This window comes from Schistocerca cancellata, chromosome 6, assembly GCF_023864275.1.
Source record: "Schistocerca cancellata isolate TAMUIC-IGC-003103 chromosome 6, iqSchCanc2.1, whole genome shotgun sequence".
In the NCBI taxonomy this organism is placed as follows: Eukaryota; Metazoa; Arthropoda; class Insecta; order Orthoptera; family Acrididae; genus Schistocerca; species Schistocerca cancellata.
Genome location: NC_064631.1, coordinates 303,409,489 through 303,428,039, shown reverse-complemented (window position 1 = coordinate 303,428,039; position 18,551 = coordinate 303,409,489).

Below are 18,551 nucleotides of genomic sequence, written 5' to 3'. Positions count from 1 at the left end.
TCTCAGACGAATAAAAAAAGGAAGTTCTCATGTAATTCTCTGCATAGGAAATCTCAGACGAACAAACCTCAGAAGTTATCACTTTACTCCAACAGGTGTAAGTTAGAGAACATTATGCTATCCAACAAATAATTGAGGACATAGGATACAAACGCCTCTCTGATATGAAGAGGTTGGCACAAGTGTGGAATTCGTGGCGAGATGTAAGGAAACGAGTTAGAAGATTGATGAAGACCTAAAAGAAAGTTAGGTTGTTGTGTTGTGACAACTCACTTTTTCAGCAGGTATCATTATGTTAAATCACACTCCATCTGTTGCAGATATTTTTTGGCTTCTGTTTCACTGTTTCACATTCAACTTCCACAAAATAGCAGTCTTTCTCTCTCTGTGTAACCTACAATTTATTTAGCTTTGCAAGCTGTTCATCGTGCAATATTTGAACTGGTAGAGAGCTAGGATCTGGCAGTAGTAAGATGCTGAGCGAAAATAACAAAATGTTTGAAGTAAAATTACTTAGTGATTTATCCCAGAGGCGATTTTTTAAATTACAGAAGCAAGTGATATGTACCACAATGCAGTGCCTGCGTTGTTTCTATGTTCTCTGTAAGTACGCATATGCATGTCGGAAGCACACCGAAATTGCGAAGAAACACAGGCACTGTAGTATGGTATTTCATGCCTAAAAACAAGTCTTCAGTCTTACGTCTCTCCCTGTAAATCACAATCTCTGTGCTCGTATGTGGTGTAGACATAACTGTGACATAGGGAAGTTTGGATATGTCCAGGGAGCTTTCTTGGATTGCCGAATCAGTTAAGGCGATCGCTTGCGTAAAGCGGGAAATCCAGATCTAGTCCCGTGCCGGGACAAATTTTAGCTAGCACCAATACACTGTGTACATGGAGTTCCACCATATTCGCGAATATGATTCCTGCAAGTGATATTTGTCCAACACAAAGGCCAAGTTTCAAAACAGATCGTTAAGTTCTGAGAAATACCTACATGTTATGAAAATTTACTGATACCTACGGTTGAAATTTCTTATAATTAGATGTAAGAAACAGTGATCCGTAATTGCTCTGGAGAAAATTTAATAGCCAAGATCGGATTCAGTACTGTTTATCAGTGATTATCAGTTTCAATAGTTAAGACTGTCATCCTCTAATCTTTAAAAACTTGTTGTTAGACGTCCTGTTACATTGTGACTGTATATGACAGACCATGTAGACATTCTATTGGGTATAGTGTAGCATATTCCACACAAGTTTGTTAAAAATAAAAATAAAAAGCGGTTTGTCTCAAATAAAATCAATACATTTCGAAAACACCTTGTGTGTGGGTGTGACATCCCTACTTACACAAGGTGCATTTTAAATGTTTTTAATGTGAAAAACCTGTTTTTATTTATATTTTTATTAAACCTGCATGGAATGTGCTAATACCCACCAGAATGTCAATCTCGTCCCTCAAATAGTGATAATGGAACAGGACGTAGAACAACAAGATTTTTAAGATCAAAAGATGATTGTCTTAACTGTTGAATAAATTGTACTGAATGCGATCTTTGCTATTAAACTTTCCGTAAATGCTACTAAGCGTAAGCGCAAAGAGTGACGGTCACATGAAACTAGTTATAGGGAAACTTATGCTAGACTGGGATTCGCTGGCAGGATTCTAAAGAAATATAATTTTCGCTCTAAAAATAGCATACATATCCATTGTCACATTGATTCTTAGTCAATTATTCTTTAATCTGGAACGCTTATCAAATAGCAGAAATTGGAGCACTTGTCGTTTCGGCTTTGTCCAGGAAGCACAAAAACATCACGAAGATGCTCGTAGAACCCTAGCGACAAGGGCGTCAACAAAAGCGTTACGCATCACCGAGAGATTTAGTGAAAAATTATTAGAACAAGAAGTGTTGGGCGATGTATTACTTCCCTCCACACACATCCCGCGAGATTAGCTTCACGGAGAAACAAAGGAAACTGTAGCTCATGCCGAGGCTTACCGATAATAGCTCTTCCCGCGCATCATTAGCTAACTGAACAGAAAACAGAAAAAATTACAGTTGTACTTAAAGTACCCTCCACCGCATACTGTATGACGGCTGGCAGATTATAGTTAACACCGTTTATCTGAATGTCGTAACTATACAATTTTGAGGAAGTTGGATAGTTTAATGATAAATTCTTATTACAAAGAGGAAGTCGTTAGACAACTGGCTTGACACTTCACGATCTTGTGACCAACGACGAAATTCGCAGGTTGTGCGGAGTCGTATCTAACACTGAAAAGATGAGGAAAAGCAACGTCGTATGGATACACGTTTGGAGGAGATTTCTGTGACAGTCCATGGAAAACGACCTATCGGGAGATCGACACAGACGTCGGCTGGATAAGCTACACTCCGTGTAGAACTCAAGGTAGGGGGCTCCACCTTGGGCAAGCACAAATGAGGGTAGAGAGCCGAAAGAGCGGACCGTGCTGCATTACGGGACAGCGGAAGTCATTCTAAGCATACAGTTAACATTTATGCATTTATAGTGAATAACATCGGATGACAAGATTGCACCGAACTTCGTTAGCACGATTTTACGACATATTCTGTCAATCGCAAAACACAACAGTAAAGATGGAACGGACTAAGAGTACAGCGCTGCTGCGCTGTATCTTTCATGTTTCTTGCTCACAACCAATTTTGAATTCCAGAATTCGGGGAGAGAGCAAAGAGGTTCCAACTAAGGGCCTACTCGGTGCTAGACGGCCCTTATAAAGGACACGTAGCTAGACCGTGGCAGCACGATTAGCGAAGTTTCACTCTCTTTTACAGACAGTGGAAGAACGCTTGAAGCGAAAAGCTACCACGACGTGCAGAACAGACGTCCTAGGGGCTCATTACGAGCCGTTTGCACAATAGGTCCTGCTGTCTTCCTATTAGTCCATAATTCGTTCACTGTAAATTTCTCAGCTGTTTTCTTAATTGCCGACGCATGTAACTATTTTGGCGTCGGACCAAATACGGTTTTTGGACTGTGTCCCTCTTATTCAAACTAAGTTTTTTTTCTGTTCACCATTTCAAGATTCGTCAAAGGCTTTAACTTTTAACGTTGAATCGGTATAAAATTTCATGTTTATGTTGGTGTCTTTGTCTGAGAAACACATGCTGGAATTTTTTTTCCCAGTGTGGCGTGGTAAGCTGACCATAACATTTTTGTTCAAAAAGTTCTCGCGGTCGTATGTGCTTCGTCTCTGCAGTACCACAGACAATAGGTCTTTACAGTTTATTTTGAACTTGACATGAATGTTTGTTAGAAGTAATAAACTATCTGTCTTTACCTTTACCCATTACTCTCATTGCTCCCAGAGCTTAAACGAGGACATTTTTTATACATTTTATTTCCTGTCGTAAAATAGGCCGGGTTGTTTGAGAAGTCTCTTCTTCTCAGCTAACTATCAGTGAACTCCCCAGGGTGCGTTGTTAAAAATACGTGGTGGCTAATTCCCAATACTGACATTTCTATTACGACCAAGGGAAATCAACCAAAAAGATTTATTCCTAACCACGGCTAGACTTTTAAAAAAATGGCTCAAATGGCTCTGAGCACGTTAAGGTACATCAGTGGAAGTGTTCTCGGCAGAGTTCAAGTAGTAATAAAGGCGAAGGGTGGTGACACTCCATATTACTGCCCTCTAAAAAATGGCTCTGAGCACTATGCGACTTAACTTCTAAGGTCATCAGTCGCCTAGAACTTAGAACTAATTAAACCTAACTAACCTAAGGACATCACACACATCCATGCCCGAGGCAGGATTCGAACCTGCGACCGTAGCGGTCGCTCAGTTCCAGACTGCAGCACCTAGAACCGCACGGCCACGCCGGCCGGCGGCTGGACTTTATTTTTAGGACGATATCGGCCAGATAAAAATGTGATAAATACGGCTGAAACGCTTATTAATACCCAAGAAGAAAAATATGAAAGCCTAGTGTGTGATAAAAGTGAGGAAGAATTACAGGAGCTGTTGAATGGAATGAACAGCCTTCTCTGGACTGGAGATGGATTAAGAGTAGATCAAGGAAATACGAAATGAAACCAAAGAAATAAGAAATGAGACTAGCGGTAAACTTAACATGAAGTTTTTCCTCCACGTAGTAGACGAAGTGAAGGGACTGTGCTACTTCTGAGGCAAAATAACGGATCTTGGACGAACCAATGCAATGGACTGGCAAGGTAAGAAGGAGGTGGGAAAAGAAATGCGAGTAAAATAATTACTTCAACAGACAAGATTATAAGAAATGTATTATGTCTCAATCTGCAGCTGCATGGTTAGTGTCCAATTTACAATTAAGTGCCTGGCAGAGGGTTCATCGAACCACTTTCAAACCAAATCTCTGTCGTTCCACTCTCGAAAAGCGCGAGGGGAAAACGAACACTTAAATCTGTCTGTGCGAGCTTTGATTTTTTTGTGATAATCATTCCTCCCTATGTAGGTGGGTGCCAATAAACGCTAATAAGCTATCTTCACTCTCCGAGGGGAAAGTTGGTGATTGAAATTTCATCTAAGATTCTGCCGCAACGAAAAAAGCTTTTTTTCCAGTGATTGCCACCCCGATTCACGTACCATATCCGTAGCGCACCCTCCCTGTTCCGCGATAGTAAAAAACGAGCTGCCTTTTTTGAACCTTTTCAGTGTCCTCCGTCGATCCTATCTGGTGCGGATCCCACACCGCTCAGCAGTACTCCAGAAGAGAATGTACAAGCATAGTGTAGGCAACTTCTTTAGTGGACCTGTTGCATTTTCTCAGTATTCTGCCAATAAATTGTAGTCTTTGGTTTGCTTTACCCGCAGCATTATCTATGTGGCCGTTTCACCTTAAGTTACTCGTAATTGTAATGTCTAAGTAGTTAGTTGAATTTAGAGCCTTTATATTTGTGTGGTTTATCGCGTGACGGAAATTTAGCGGATTCCATTTGGTGCTCATACGGATGACTTCACACTTTTCATTATTTAGAGTCAACTGCCACTTTTCGCACCATAGAGATACCTTATCTAAAGCGTTTTGTAATTTTTTTTCTCATCTGATGACAATAATACTAGACGGAATTGACGGACGGCGCACCGGGTTGAAGATGCCGGATTAGTAAAACGACATCTCAGGTTGCGTCACGTCCTCGTCCGACAGGAACCGTCGACCCTTCAAGGTCTTTTTTAAGGGACTGAAGGCGTGAAAATCGTATAGGGAGAGGTCTGGCCAAAAAGGGTGGGTGCTCGAGTGTTTTGCGGCTGACTTGGCGTAGCTTCTGCCCTAAAGACATTGCGATATGGCGCGTTCGTCATCATGAAGCCGCAGCACCCTTTGTTGCGCAATATTCCACAACGGTGGTTATCGGCAGATATGTTTTCCCAAGCACATTCTTAGTTTTCCGATGGATGTCTACCGGGGTTTGTTCTTCGGCAGCTAAGAAAAGAATTACAGCGTGTTGGTCGTGTTTGGACGAATTAGATAATAAAGTCGCCATAGTTCATGTTTCCACATTTACGGGACACACGTCAGAAAGTCACAAATGCCACATTAATTCCTTACGTATATGTTGGTGCTCATACATGAGCATTGAAGTACGTTACGTTGCTTGTACGCCGCAGCAGCGCCCTCAAACGGAAAGGTTTTCATCGCCCCTTATACCATCGGATGGGGCAACGTGTAACGGTACTCAAAAGTGCACGCGTCAGGGAACTTAATTTCTTAATGTTGTTATTGTTGCTGATGAAGGTAAAAACAATGGGTTGCGATAGGTTTTAGGAAAGTAAGGTCAAAGTAGTGACTTGCTGCGAGTTTCTCGGGGCCGTCGTTGAGCCGCCTGGAGTTCTTCAAAAAATGCTCCTGCATGCTAACCTTAGATGTTGCAGAGAAGCACGCAGAGAAGCATGGGATCCAGTCGCACCTTGGTTGCCGATTGAAATGGAAAAGTTGGTAGCTTTGAAGCGGATTGGCGGTAGCGTCGCGACAAGAGGCGGTCATGAGGTCCGAGCGGCCGAAGCCACGAGCTACGCAAGGAGGGCCTGCTCACAAGGGAACCTCCCCATCGCACCCCCCTCAGTTTTAGTTATAAGTTGGCAGAGTGGATAGGCCTTGGAAAACTGAACACAGATCAATCGAGAAAACAGGAAGAAGTTATGTGGAACTATCAAAAAAATAAGCAAAATACACAAACTGAGTAGTCCATGTGAGATAAGCAATATCAAGGAGAATATGAGCGTAGAAGCGCCGTGGTCCCGTGGTTAGCGTGAGCAGCTGTGAAACGAGAGGTCCTTGGTTCAGGTCTTCCCTCGAGGGAAAATTTTAATTTTTTGTTTTCAGACAATTATATCTGTCCGTCTGTCCGTCCGATGCGATCACTTTTTTGGGAGTGATAATCACATCCACAAGAAAACGTAAATCGGGCAAGGTAGAAGAATCTTTTTACCCATTCGCCAAGTGTACAAGTTGGTGGGTCGACAACATATTACTGTCATATGACGCACATGCCATCACCAGTATCGTATAGAATATATCAGACGTGTTTTCCTGTGGAGGAATCGGTTGACCTATGACCTTGCGATCAAATGTTTTCGGTTCCCATTGGAGAGGCACGTCCTTTCGTCTATTAATCGCACGGTTTTGCGGTGTGGTCGCAAAACACAGACACTAAACTTATTACAGTGAACAGAGACGTCAATGAACGAACGGACAGATCACAACTTTGCGAAAATAAAGAAAGTAAAATTTTCCCACGAGGGAGGACTTGAACCAAGGACCTCTGGTTCCGCAGCTGCCTACGCTAACCACGGGACCACGGCGCTCCTGAACTTCCGTCGTCCATGTTGTTGCCTATGTTGCGCAAGGACTACTCCGTTTGTACATTTTGCTTATTTTTTTCGTAGTTCCACACAACTTCTTCCTGTTTTCTCGATTGATCTGTGTTCAGTTTTTCAAGGCCTATCCACTGTTCCAACTTATAACTAAATCTGAGGTGGGTGTGATGGGGAGGTTCCCTTGTCAGAGTTAGATATCGAAGTACTTCACCGGGCTCATCGTCGACTACAAGCAGCAGTCCGACGTCCCGTCGGCTGGTTGGCAACATTCGTATCGGACGACCGTTCGTGGCCTGGCTGCCCTCTTCTACCTGTCTGTCATCGGCACCACGCAGTAACCGCCGCGATGCAGCGTGGATCCTTAGAGCTGTTTGCTGATAAAGGGTAGTAACATTCTGTAATCCTCGTGGTGATTGGTGTCATTGTCTGCCCGATCTCATAATTATTTTCTGGTTTATGCCCGGCCCTCAGTGTTTTACTCGGTCGGCTCTTTGGTCGTAAATATAAGCCGTAGTATTGCACTAGACAGTAGTTGCCGTTTGAAAATTTGTTCTGAATTTATACTGCCCTTTCTTTCTAGTTCATACCCGATCATTAATGTTTTAATGAATCAGCTCCTGGTCGGAAATACAGTCGGAAAAATTGTACCAAGGCACAGGTTGAAATTAAAGTGACAGGGGTGTTGTGGTTAGATTTAGATGTTAACCGGTTCAATTCCTTGGTTGCAGTTGCATTTCAGATAATCTGAACTACCTGTTGTACTAAGCTGTGCGTTACTGTCTTTGAAAGACCGGGTCGTTATTGGTGTATTTTAAACTGGATCTTGTGGTTCCCCCGACTGAGTTCTCTTGTAATAAGTGCTCATACGTAATGTTTTAAAACGGTCCGTCAGTGCGCCCTTCATAACAGAGAAGCATTTTAACTTTTGACATATTGACGACCAACTGTCACCAGGGCTTTAGTCAGAATAAGATGGTCAAAAGGGACGGGTTGGGGTCCAGTCGCACCTTGGTTGCCGATTGAAATGGAAAAGTTGGTAGCTTTGAAGCAAACCTTATCATTGTTATAGTTGTTTCCTAATTTGTTTGACCTTGAAGCATAGGTGCGCATCTTAACCCCCAACCATCCAGCATACGGAGCCCAAATTAAAAAAAAAAGTACTTCACCTGTTAGAGTAATTGACGCACTCTTATCATCAATATTACTTATATGTTTTCATATGTGCCGGCCGCTGTGGCCGAGCAGTTCTAGGCGCTTCAGTCCGGAACCGCGCTGCTGCTGCGCTCGCAGGTTCGAATCTTGCCTTGGGCATGGATGTGTGTGATGTCCTTGGGTTGGTTCGGTTTAAGTAGTTCTAAGTCTAGGGGACTGATGATCTCAGATGTTAAGTCCCATAATGCGTAGAGCCATTTGAACCATTTTTTTTGTTTTTTGTTTTCATGTGTTGCGGAGAGGCATTGATTAAGAGAAACTGTGTCCAGCGCGGTAGTAAACACCGCTCTTTCACCCGATAACAGGCGGGCTGCAGGTCCGGGCCCTTGTAATTATTGTCATGCCGTTCTTATTTTGATTTCTCTTGCAAAAGCTTATTCATTTCACTAATTTGTAAAGAAAACAAATTTATGATTATATATTGTTAAATAAACAGATTGTGTGAAAAGAAACTTACATTGGTGGGTCCTCCCTTCCAAGTTTTCCTTAATTCCAGTAAATACCACGTCTCAGACGCTATCTTTCACAGTTCCCCATAAGCAAAAGTCCATAGGTGTTATACCTAGCGACTGTGGAGGAAACTAAATGGGCCCTCTTTGTCCAATCCAATGTCCCGGAAAATTGTCATGCAGGAAAGCTCGTACGGCTAGGTGGTAGTGTGGTGGCGCCTCGTCCTGTTGGTAAAAGACCCCTTCATCAGCTCCATAAAGCGCACGTATACCTGGCAAAACTGATGTGAGAAAGATTTCCAGGTACACTTCTCCAGTGACAGTAGCATCGAAGAAAAAGGGTCTTACTAGCCCCTAGATGATAGTCCACACAACACTTTCTCCCCTGGTAGGTTGACTGCTTTATCCAAATAAACATGCGGGTTTTACGGTGCCCAGTACACATTGTTATGCCGATTCAAGTTTCCATTAAGTTTAAATTGTGCTTCGTCACTCCACACTACCTTCGTCACAAACTGTTCGTCATCAGTTACCATTTGCTGATACCATTCGCAAAATTGCATTCGGCGATCAGGATCGTCATCACTAAACGCGTGCAGTAATCGTGGAATGTAAACTTTCCACTTCGCAGCTTTCAGAATTCTTCGTACACTTGTACTGTTAACACCCACTTCACGTGCAAATTGCGTAGCAGACTTCTGCGGAGAATTAACAAACGTTTCCAACAGGAGAGCATACGAAGCAGGACTTGTAGCTGTACACTGTCTTCCAGACCTTCCTTTGTGAATATCACAAATCGTTCCATGCAGTTCAAACTTGTCAATGATGTTTCAAACTCACGCCTCCACTCACGTTGCACTTCAGCGGCATTATCAAACATGAAAAACCACTTCACAATACATTTTCGTTGCTCGAATGTCAAGCGTGTTCCAGCCATCTTGTTTTCTCAATACCGAGATGAAAGTACTAACATCTGTTGAGCCAAAGACCATACTACAACACACTCCTAACTCAAATCGAACGACAATATCGATATCTCGACAGAGCCTGACAAAGTGTATATAAATTTTTCTGGCGGACTCAGTATAATAGCAAGCAGTAAAAGAAGTAAGCAATAACAGGTTAATGTGTTCTTACACGTTACTCTTTTGTTTACTGTATCCGTAGGCCATACGTAATACCAAAGGGATTGTAGTAGAAGAGATGTGTTTCTCAATAGCAAAGATGAACAATTGCCCAGAGCTCTTTTAGGTATGCATTTTGCAGTCCGTATCTACTGGACTTTTTGTCTTGTTTTGCTACATGCTTCCTTCCATCTCAAAAATTCGGATACTTTTTTAACACACTGTATAACACAAGGTGATGAAAACTGCCCCACTTTGAGGTCGGTATGCGATTCCTCATCCTGATGCCGGGCAAAAATTGATCGAGCAAAACCATATCGGGTGCATTTTGAAACCACATGTGCGAAAACGAGGAACCGGCAACACAATCACATCGCGCAGCGCTTCGGAATGTACAGAGTAAAGTGTATTATCACCACTACCAGCTGTCATAGCTCAGTGAATGCCGGCACGCTAGTTCAGCGTGCTCGGTCAGAGGGCGAGCTTTCCTCTGTAATAAAAAACTGAGTTAATGGACCAACGATGAACTTGATCAAGCGTCATGTGACCTCGGCCCCGAACAAATAGAACAAACAATAACGAACAAAATCAGATAAAAAAGCGTGTTCAGAGGGTTAGGTGCCCTCTGTAATTAAAAAAAACTGAGTGAACGGATCAACTACGAACTTGAACGGGGCGTCATGGGACGTCCACCCAGAACAAATGCAACGAACAACATGAGATCAACGAAAAAAAAAAAAGAAAATCGAGTAGACTGCTGGGACATTAAACACACATCCACAAAGGAGATATGGCTCGAATCCTTGTCAGGTTCCTTTTTTTATTTTTTAGACGTCCGTTCCCTAGTTTTCATCATTTTGTCACATGACAATAGCCTCTCACATGACAGTGGGACCCATTGGACTACTTTAGTGAATCTACTAACCGCGCAGTGCACAACCATAACTGGTCCTGTCACGTTCATGTAGAGCGGCTTCCGCTAGCAGTACCCAAATGATGAATAAGTCGATATGCTTTAGGTACTGGGTGTATCCGATAGAAAAACTGCTGCTGCTCGTCTTTCTCGTCTCCTTGAGCAATGCCTTCGGGAAACAAGTAATCTTCGTCCACAAGTAATGGACAGAGGTCGTTCAAGCACTAGACGTACTACACAGACAGAGGAACCGGTTCTTGAAACCATTTACCAGTTACTTCAGCGAAATCTCGTGATATTGAAAAGCAAATCAAAATATATAACAGACTGGTTATTGAAGTGTTGCACGATGAAGAACGGCATCCCTATCATTATGCCTTAATTCAACACCAGACACCATAAAACAGCATCCGACGAGTACAGTTTTGTAAATGGCTTTTGCACCGAGTAAAAGATAAGTAACATTTTATGAATCACGTGATATGAGCTGACGAACCTTGCTTCACTCGTGAAGGCATTTTCAACCTCCAAAATAGCTATTATTGGTCGGAAAACAAACCACCCGTGAATGCAGCTTTCAGGCACGCTTTGGCATAAACACGGAATCCCCTACCTATTGCCAAACAAGTTGAATGCGCTGCAGTATCGTACGTTTCTTAGCAATTCTTTACCTTACGCAGTAGAAAACGTCCCTCTTGGTATTCTGCGACAGAATGTGGTGCAGCGCCACTATTTGGAATGAACGTGCGGAACTATTTAAATGAAGCTTTCCCCGGGGATATGGATTCGTCATGGAGGTCCAATACTCTGGCCTCCACGTTCCCCGGACACTAATCCAGTAGATTTTTATTTGTGGGGATACTTAAAGCAACAGGTTTATTGTACTCCACCCATGGTTGTACACGACGTAAGGATTCGCATGCTTGCCACTTTGGCAATGGTGGATGCAGGCGTGTTGCGTTTCGTCCAACAAAGTATGATCCAGCGAGTGGCGAAGTGTTTTCAAATGCAAGGTGGTCGTTTTGAACACCTTTTCTGAAGTGAATGTCGCTAGTACGGCTCTTTGAAGATAAACCTGAACGTTAAACGTATACAGTGGAATAGTGCGCAGTATAAAGTGCAATCTAGTGTAACCTACTTATTGTGTTTTTTTATACCTCATTAGATTCAGACGATGTAACTGTATCCCCCATTATTTTCTATTGGCTTTATTTATGTCATGAACGAAACGAAGTGGCCATTTACGTCTCGAAGACGTTCATGCTATGTCTTAATAGTTAAATGAAGGTAACACTAACAGCAAGAAATACACAGGGTACGGCATTGTGGAGGTGTAAATAGGATAAAGTTTCATCTTTTAACTAAAAAAAAAGAAAAAAAACCATTTGACTCGAACACCGCCAAGTCTGCATATCCGTTCCCCACTTAATTGCCTGTTACCACTCACCTAAAGAGACAGCTCCAGCATAGAGCAGACTTCATGAATGCTACCTGTTCTCGGCCACTCTACACGCAGTTGCGGCGTTGACAGAGCCTCGTCCTTTGAATCACACTTCTACTAAACCTACTGGCGGGACTATGTTTTGCTACATGCAATTTTGTCTTGAAATCTGATGAGGAATCGCATGCGACCGCCAAGTGCGGCATTTTTTCTTCACCCTGTAGACCTGTTTTACTCTCTTTGCCAGCTGTGCAGACGATTTCCTGATTTCTTACCAATTCAGTCCAGTTAATTTTTAGTATCCTTCTGTAACATCACATCTTAACCAGCTGTTCCGCAGTCCATACTCACTTCCATACATACTTGCTCCAGAAGAATATTCTCAGAAATTTCTTCCTCAAATTAAGCCGTATGTTCAATACCAGTAGCTTTCTTTTGACGAGGATTGCTACAGAGGGGTCCAAAAAAATGTATCCACTGTTTAACAGTCCATAACTGGCAAACCAATTGACTGAGTTGTCTCATCTTTGGTAGTGTAATAGTTGGTAGTTCTGGCAATCACCACACAAGCGTTGTATTGCGTTGTTTTGTTTTGTCAGATGACAGTCGCCACATAGTCAGTGTTTTGTTCTTAGTTGCACCTAGTTACTCGAGTAAACACGGCTGGCGCAAGGCTTACGTTCGATGAAAGGAAGTCAGTTTTGAAGTGGTATTTTAAGCACGAAAACATTAATGAGATTCAACGGCAATGGCGAAATGAGTATCAAACAGAGCCACCGACACGTTTAACGATTCGTCGCATTCGAGACAAATTTGAAGCCGAAGGCTGTGTTAAAGATGTACACAAACAACTATCTGGACGACCTGTAACAGTAACAAGTCCAACTAACTCCCGTCGTGTGTTACAACAATTCACTCGCTCACCACAGAAGTCTGTGAGACAGTGTGCCCGTGAAACTGGAGTGAGTCGCTCAAGTGTTCGGCGAATTTTGAAGACAGCAGAGTGGAAGTGCTACATCCCACGATTGCTACACGCAATGAACGAGGACGACCCAGATTGTAGAATGGAGTACTGCAAATGGTTTACTAACATGGTGCGCAACGATGAAGAGTTTGCAGAGATGATTGTGTGGTCTGATGAGGTACAGTTCAAACTCAATGGTACAGTAAATCGCCACAATTGCATCTAATGGGCCGCCGAAAATCCGAACGTCCATGTAGACAAAGCCGTGAATTTTCCAGGAGTAAATGTGAAGTGTGGGTTGTCTTACCGGGGCTTGATTGGGCCATTCTTCTTTAACAGCACAGTTACCGGTGAGGTGTACCTTCAGAAGCTTCAGACATCCATTATACCTGTCATCCGAGACTTGTATGGAGACGGAAGAGTTTACTTTCAACAATATGATGCACCAGCCCACTACCAAAATCGTGTTAGGGCGTATCTCGACTACCAAAATCGTGTTAGGGCATATCTCGACGAAACTCTACCAGGAAGATAGATAGGCCGTAGAGGTGCTGTGAAGTATCGACCACGTTCCCCAGACCTAACTTCTCTGGACTTTTACCTGTGGGGAAGACTAAAGGACGTCCTTTATCGACAAAAGCCACGGAAATTGGATGAACTTCGACAATCCATCGTACATTCATGTGCAAATATGCAACTGAACACGTTGCATCCAGCAGTTCGTGCTGCAGTTCGGCGGCATCGATTGTGTGTGGATGTTAATGATGACCATTTCGAACACCTACAGTGATATCGTTAAGTTGAATTTTAAGTTACTCTTTCACCAAAAATGAGACAAATTGAGCACTATGGGACTTAACTTCTGAGGTCATCAGTCCCTTAGAACTACTTAAACCTAACCAACCTAAGGACATCACACACATCCATGCCCGAGGCAGGATTCGAACCTGTGACCGTAGCGGTTGCGCGGTTCCAGACTGTAGCGCCTAGAACCGGTCGGCCCCTCCTGCCGACCAAACATGGGACAACTCCGTCAATTTGTTTGCAAGTTATGGACTTTTAAACAGTGGATACATTTTTTTGGACTCCTCTGTATTTTCATCCCTTCTAGTCTCTCCTTACCTACTCTTTGTTTCTTCCGTCGTGCGTAATTTTGCTTCCAAGGTAGTAGAACTACCGGGTGATCAAAAAGTCAGTATAAATTTGAAAACTTAATAAACTACGGAATAATGTAGATACAGTGGTAAAAATTGACATACATGCTTGTAATGACGTGGGGTTTTATTAGAACCAAAATAAAACACAAAGTATTGCTAGATGCGGGAAAGATCTCTCGCGCGCGTCGTTTGGTGATGATCGTGTGCTCAGCCGCCACTTTCGTCATGCTTGGCCTCCCAGGTCCCCAGACCTCAGTCCGTGTGATGATTGGCTTTGGGGTTACCTGAAGTCGCAAGTGTATCGTGATCGACCGACATCTCTAGGGATGCTGAAAGATAACATCCGACACCAATGCCTCACCATAACTCCGGACATGCTTTACAGTGCTGTTCACAACATTATTCCTCGACTACAGCTTTTGTTGAGGAATGATGGTGGACATATTGAGCATTTCCTGTAAAGAACATCATCTTTGCTTTGTCTTACTTTGTTATGCTAATTATTGCCATTCTGATCAAATGAAGCGCCATCTGTCGGACGTTTGTATTTTTTTTTTTTTTTTGATTCTAATAAAACCCCACGTCATTCCAAGCATGTGTGTCAATTTGTACCTCTCTATCTACATTATTCCGTGATTTATTCAGTTTTCAAATTTATACTGATTTTTTGATCACCCGGTATTTCATTTCGTCTACAACGTGGTCGAAAATTTTGGTGTTCAGTTTGTAACTAATATCTGCTGCTTCTCATTACTTTCGTTTTTCTTTGGTTTACCTCAATCTTTTATCTATGCTCATTAGACCGTTCTGTTCAAGAGGTACCGCATAGTTTCCTCAGTTTAATCTTCCTCAGCTTCCCAAAGGATATCAGTGTTAAATATCAGCCAAGATTATAGCAGCATCTGCGATTCACGCTTCGGTTCTCCGCTTTCCCGGTCTCTCCACAGTGGAACCCCCGTTGCTGGCGAGGTGATTTATGAGTATGAGCTGGTGGCAGACTTGGTTAGCCCCCCGGGGCGCCTGTTGCCACGGGATGGGTGCTCGTGCTCGCTTTCCACAGCGGCGTTCCGGTGGCTGCGCGGGAGCAGCGCATGTGTGTCTCCGTGAATAGCCCCGCAGGGGTCTCCATGTGAGCCAAGCAGACCGTGTCATGGCCGCGACGCCATCCGCGCGGGCCGTCGTCGCCTCCATTGACTCAGCGCGACCGTCACATAATTCAAGCCCGCCGGCTTAACGGGTTGCGTCGACCTCCGCGCCCAGCTGGGGCTCAGTCTGCCATGTGAACGCGCCCTTTTCACTCGCCCGTCTCGTGCTTCATAACAGCAGATCGTTCAACGGAATAGCCATGGAGAGAGTGATGGCATTAGACAGTTACGAACGATAGCCATAAAGGTTTAATTATTGAGATCCGTGAAACTTCCTGGCAGATTAAAACTGTGTGCCGGACCGAGACTCGAACTCGGAACCTATGCCTTTCGCGGGCAAGTGCTCTACCAACTGAGCTGCCCAAGCACTTGTAGAGTTGGTAGAGCACCTCCCCGCGAAAGGCAAAGGTCCCGAGTTCGAGTCTCGGTCCAGCACACAGTTTTAATCTGCCAGGAAGTTTCACATCAGCGCACACTCCCCTGCAGTGTGAAAATCTCATTCTGGTGTTGAGATCCGTGTGCCTCAGTATCGTAGAACCTAACGAAGTGGTGCAGCCCATAGAATATCGTGCCGTAGTTCAACGCTACAGCAACCCGCGTTGAGTTGGTGGATGTGTGTGGCAACAAAGCATGGCAGTGGTTTGATGGCTCAGACACTTCCAGTTTGATCATACGAGTCTGAATGACAAAGAACCTTGTGTCAGACCACGCCTCTATGAAGAACGGGGAATCACACGAGAAGTGGAGGCTCTGGTGTTCGAAGACCGTCCTATCACAATCGAAGGGATATTGAGATAAGTGAGAATCCGTCACGGGCGAGTTTTTATCTTGCACGACATTCTGAATAAGCAAAGGTCGCCGCCCGCTGTTAAAAGCGACTGCTTACATCCACTGAAAACGCGTGCCGATCCGATGCAACAGCTCAAATGTAGCCGCTGCCTCAGGCCACTCTGTAGGACGTGACAAAGGAGCAAAGCAATATTTTTAGACGCCACCATGCTGTGGTCATCTTTGTTCTTCTGGCGTGGCAGTCTCGTTGTGACGTGTTGTGTTGTTTCCATTTCCGTGGCTCTCTTGGTCCACGGAGATGGAAACACCGCAACACATCACAACGAGACTGCCACGCCAGAAGAACAAAGATGACCACAGTATTTACGAAAAGACTATGTAACGTCAGTATGACCTTATTGTAAAGTTGTTTTTGTAATGCCATTTAGCCCGAAGATGAGGTTTAACACTCGAAACACGTCGCTAAATAAATAAGTAATACAATAGTTGACCAAGTTTGTGAATGGTAGCGGTAATTAAAAAAAAAAAAGGACATAGGTTGCAAGTGCTACTCTGAGATGAAGAGGTTGGCCCGGGAGAGAAATTCATGGCAGGCCGCATCAAAACAGTCAGAAGACTGATGATTCAAGAAAAAAAATGGCCACAAAGTATGGAGGCTGGATCTGTAGGGACAGTATCAACAGGCCAGCAGGTGTTCCATGCCTTCCACAGGACCACAGTCACACTTCAAATATTTTGGCTGTCGTGAAATATCGACAACCAATCAGGTATACAACGGAAGGACGAAAATGAACATTTGTACCGGAGCGGGGCTCTAACTCTGATTTTCCGCCTTAATCGCTTTGACTATCTGTGCATAACTGACGGCCCGACCCAAACTTCCGTACGTCGTCAACCACGTGTGCACCTGCACTCGTACCTTCACTGCTTACATTCACTTACAGCGGAGACATTTTAACTGAAATTAATGACTATATTTAATTGACGTAGATTAAAATGCTTCCCCTGTATGCAAATATACATAATGAATATAAGAGTGCTGGTTGCAGGCACGTGGTTGACAAAGTATGGAAGTTTCGATCTGCCGTGAGTCGTGCCCGGATAGCATAATGGTAAGACGACCGCTCGAGATAAGCAGGAAACACGTTAGCGATTCTCAGTAAGGAACAAATTTTCACTGCAGTCATTCCATCAGACAGCTGATAGTTGTCCGCATTCGCAACTGGGAATAAATTTCATGTATTTCATAACCGCTGCAGTCGCCGCAGTGACTGTTCCGTCGGATGTGCATGCATATCAGAGAGAGCATTGCATCGGACTTCCAAACAACACTGGGAGTATAATATTGTAAAAATCGCACTTGTCTTACTCCGTCCTGAAAAACAGTCTAGGTCGTCAATTTTCATTGCCTTGCAGTTGCTGAGCAAGAAAAACTATACAGTCAGTTGATCAGTAACAGACGAGAAGAAAGACGATATGATGGAGTTAGCACCTTTTATTTGTGATCGAACGCACGGCATCAGGGGAAAAAACTCCGTACCGACAGCTATGAAAAGATGATGAAGATGAGGAACTACTGTGTGACATTTAATTTGTTGAACAATGTGTTGTCATTTCTAGTTCAAGTAGTTGTCATTTCTAGTTCAAGTAGCGTGTCAAACTTAGAGGAATTTTATGTTCACTGCAGAACCATTGTAATGTTTTGGAATGACTGCATGATCATATAATCTAGAATTCATTATTTACAGTATTAATATACAGAGACTGGAACTTTAAAATACGACACTACACAACAGTAATTAAACCCGAAGCTCTCTACGCATCTGAGACACTAAACCTTCAACACAGAACACTAAAAGGGGAATTAGAAGTGAAAGAACGTAAAATAATGAGGAAAATCCTAGGACCAAGAACTAAAGATGGTGTGCATTATCCAAAACCCAATGCAGAAACATATAAAAATATCTCTAAAATAACAGCCACAATACGCATGAGAAGAATCCAATTCATGGAGCATTTAGAAAGAATGGACTCAAACAGGATAACGCACAAAATCCATACATTTTTAAAGAACAAAACTACAAGACCGAACTGGTACAAACAGAAGGAAAAAGACCTGAGAGAATTAGGGTCTCCAAATCTACACTCCTGGAAATTGAAATAAGAACACCGTGAATTCATTGTCCCAGGAAGGGGAAACTTTATTGACACATTCCTGGGGTCAGATACACCACATGATCACACTGACAGAACCACAGGCACATAGACACAGGCAACAGAGCATGCACAATGTCGGCACTAGTACAGTGTATATCCACCTTTCGCAGCAATGCAGGCTGCTATTCTCCCATGGAGACGATCGTAGAGATGCTGGATGTAGTCCTGTGGAACGGCTTGCCATGCCATTTCCACCTGGCGCCTCAGTTGGACCAGCGTTCGTGCTGGACGTGCAGACCGCGTGAGACGACGCTTCATCCAGTCCCAAACATGCTCAATGGGGGACA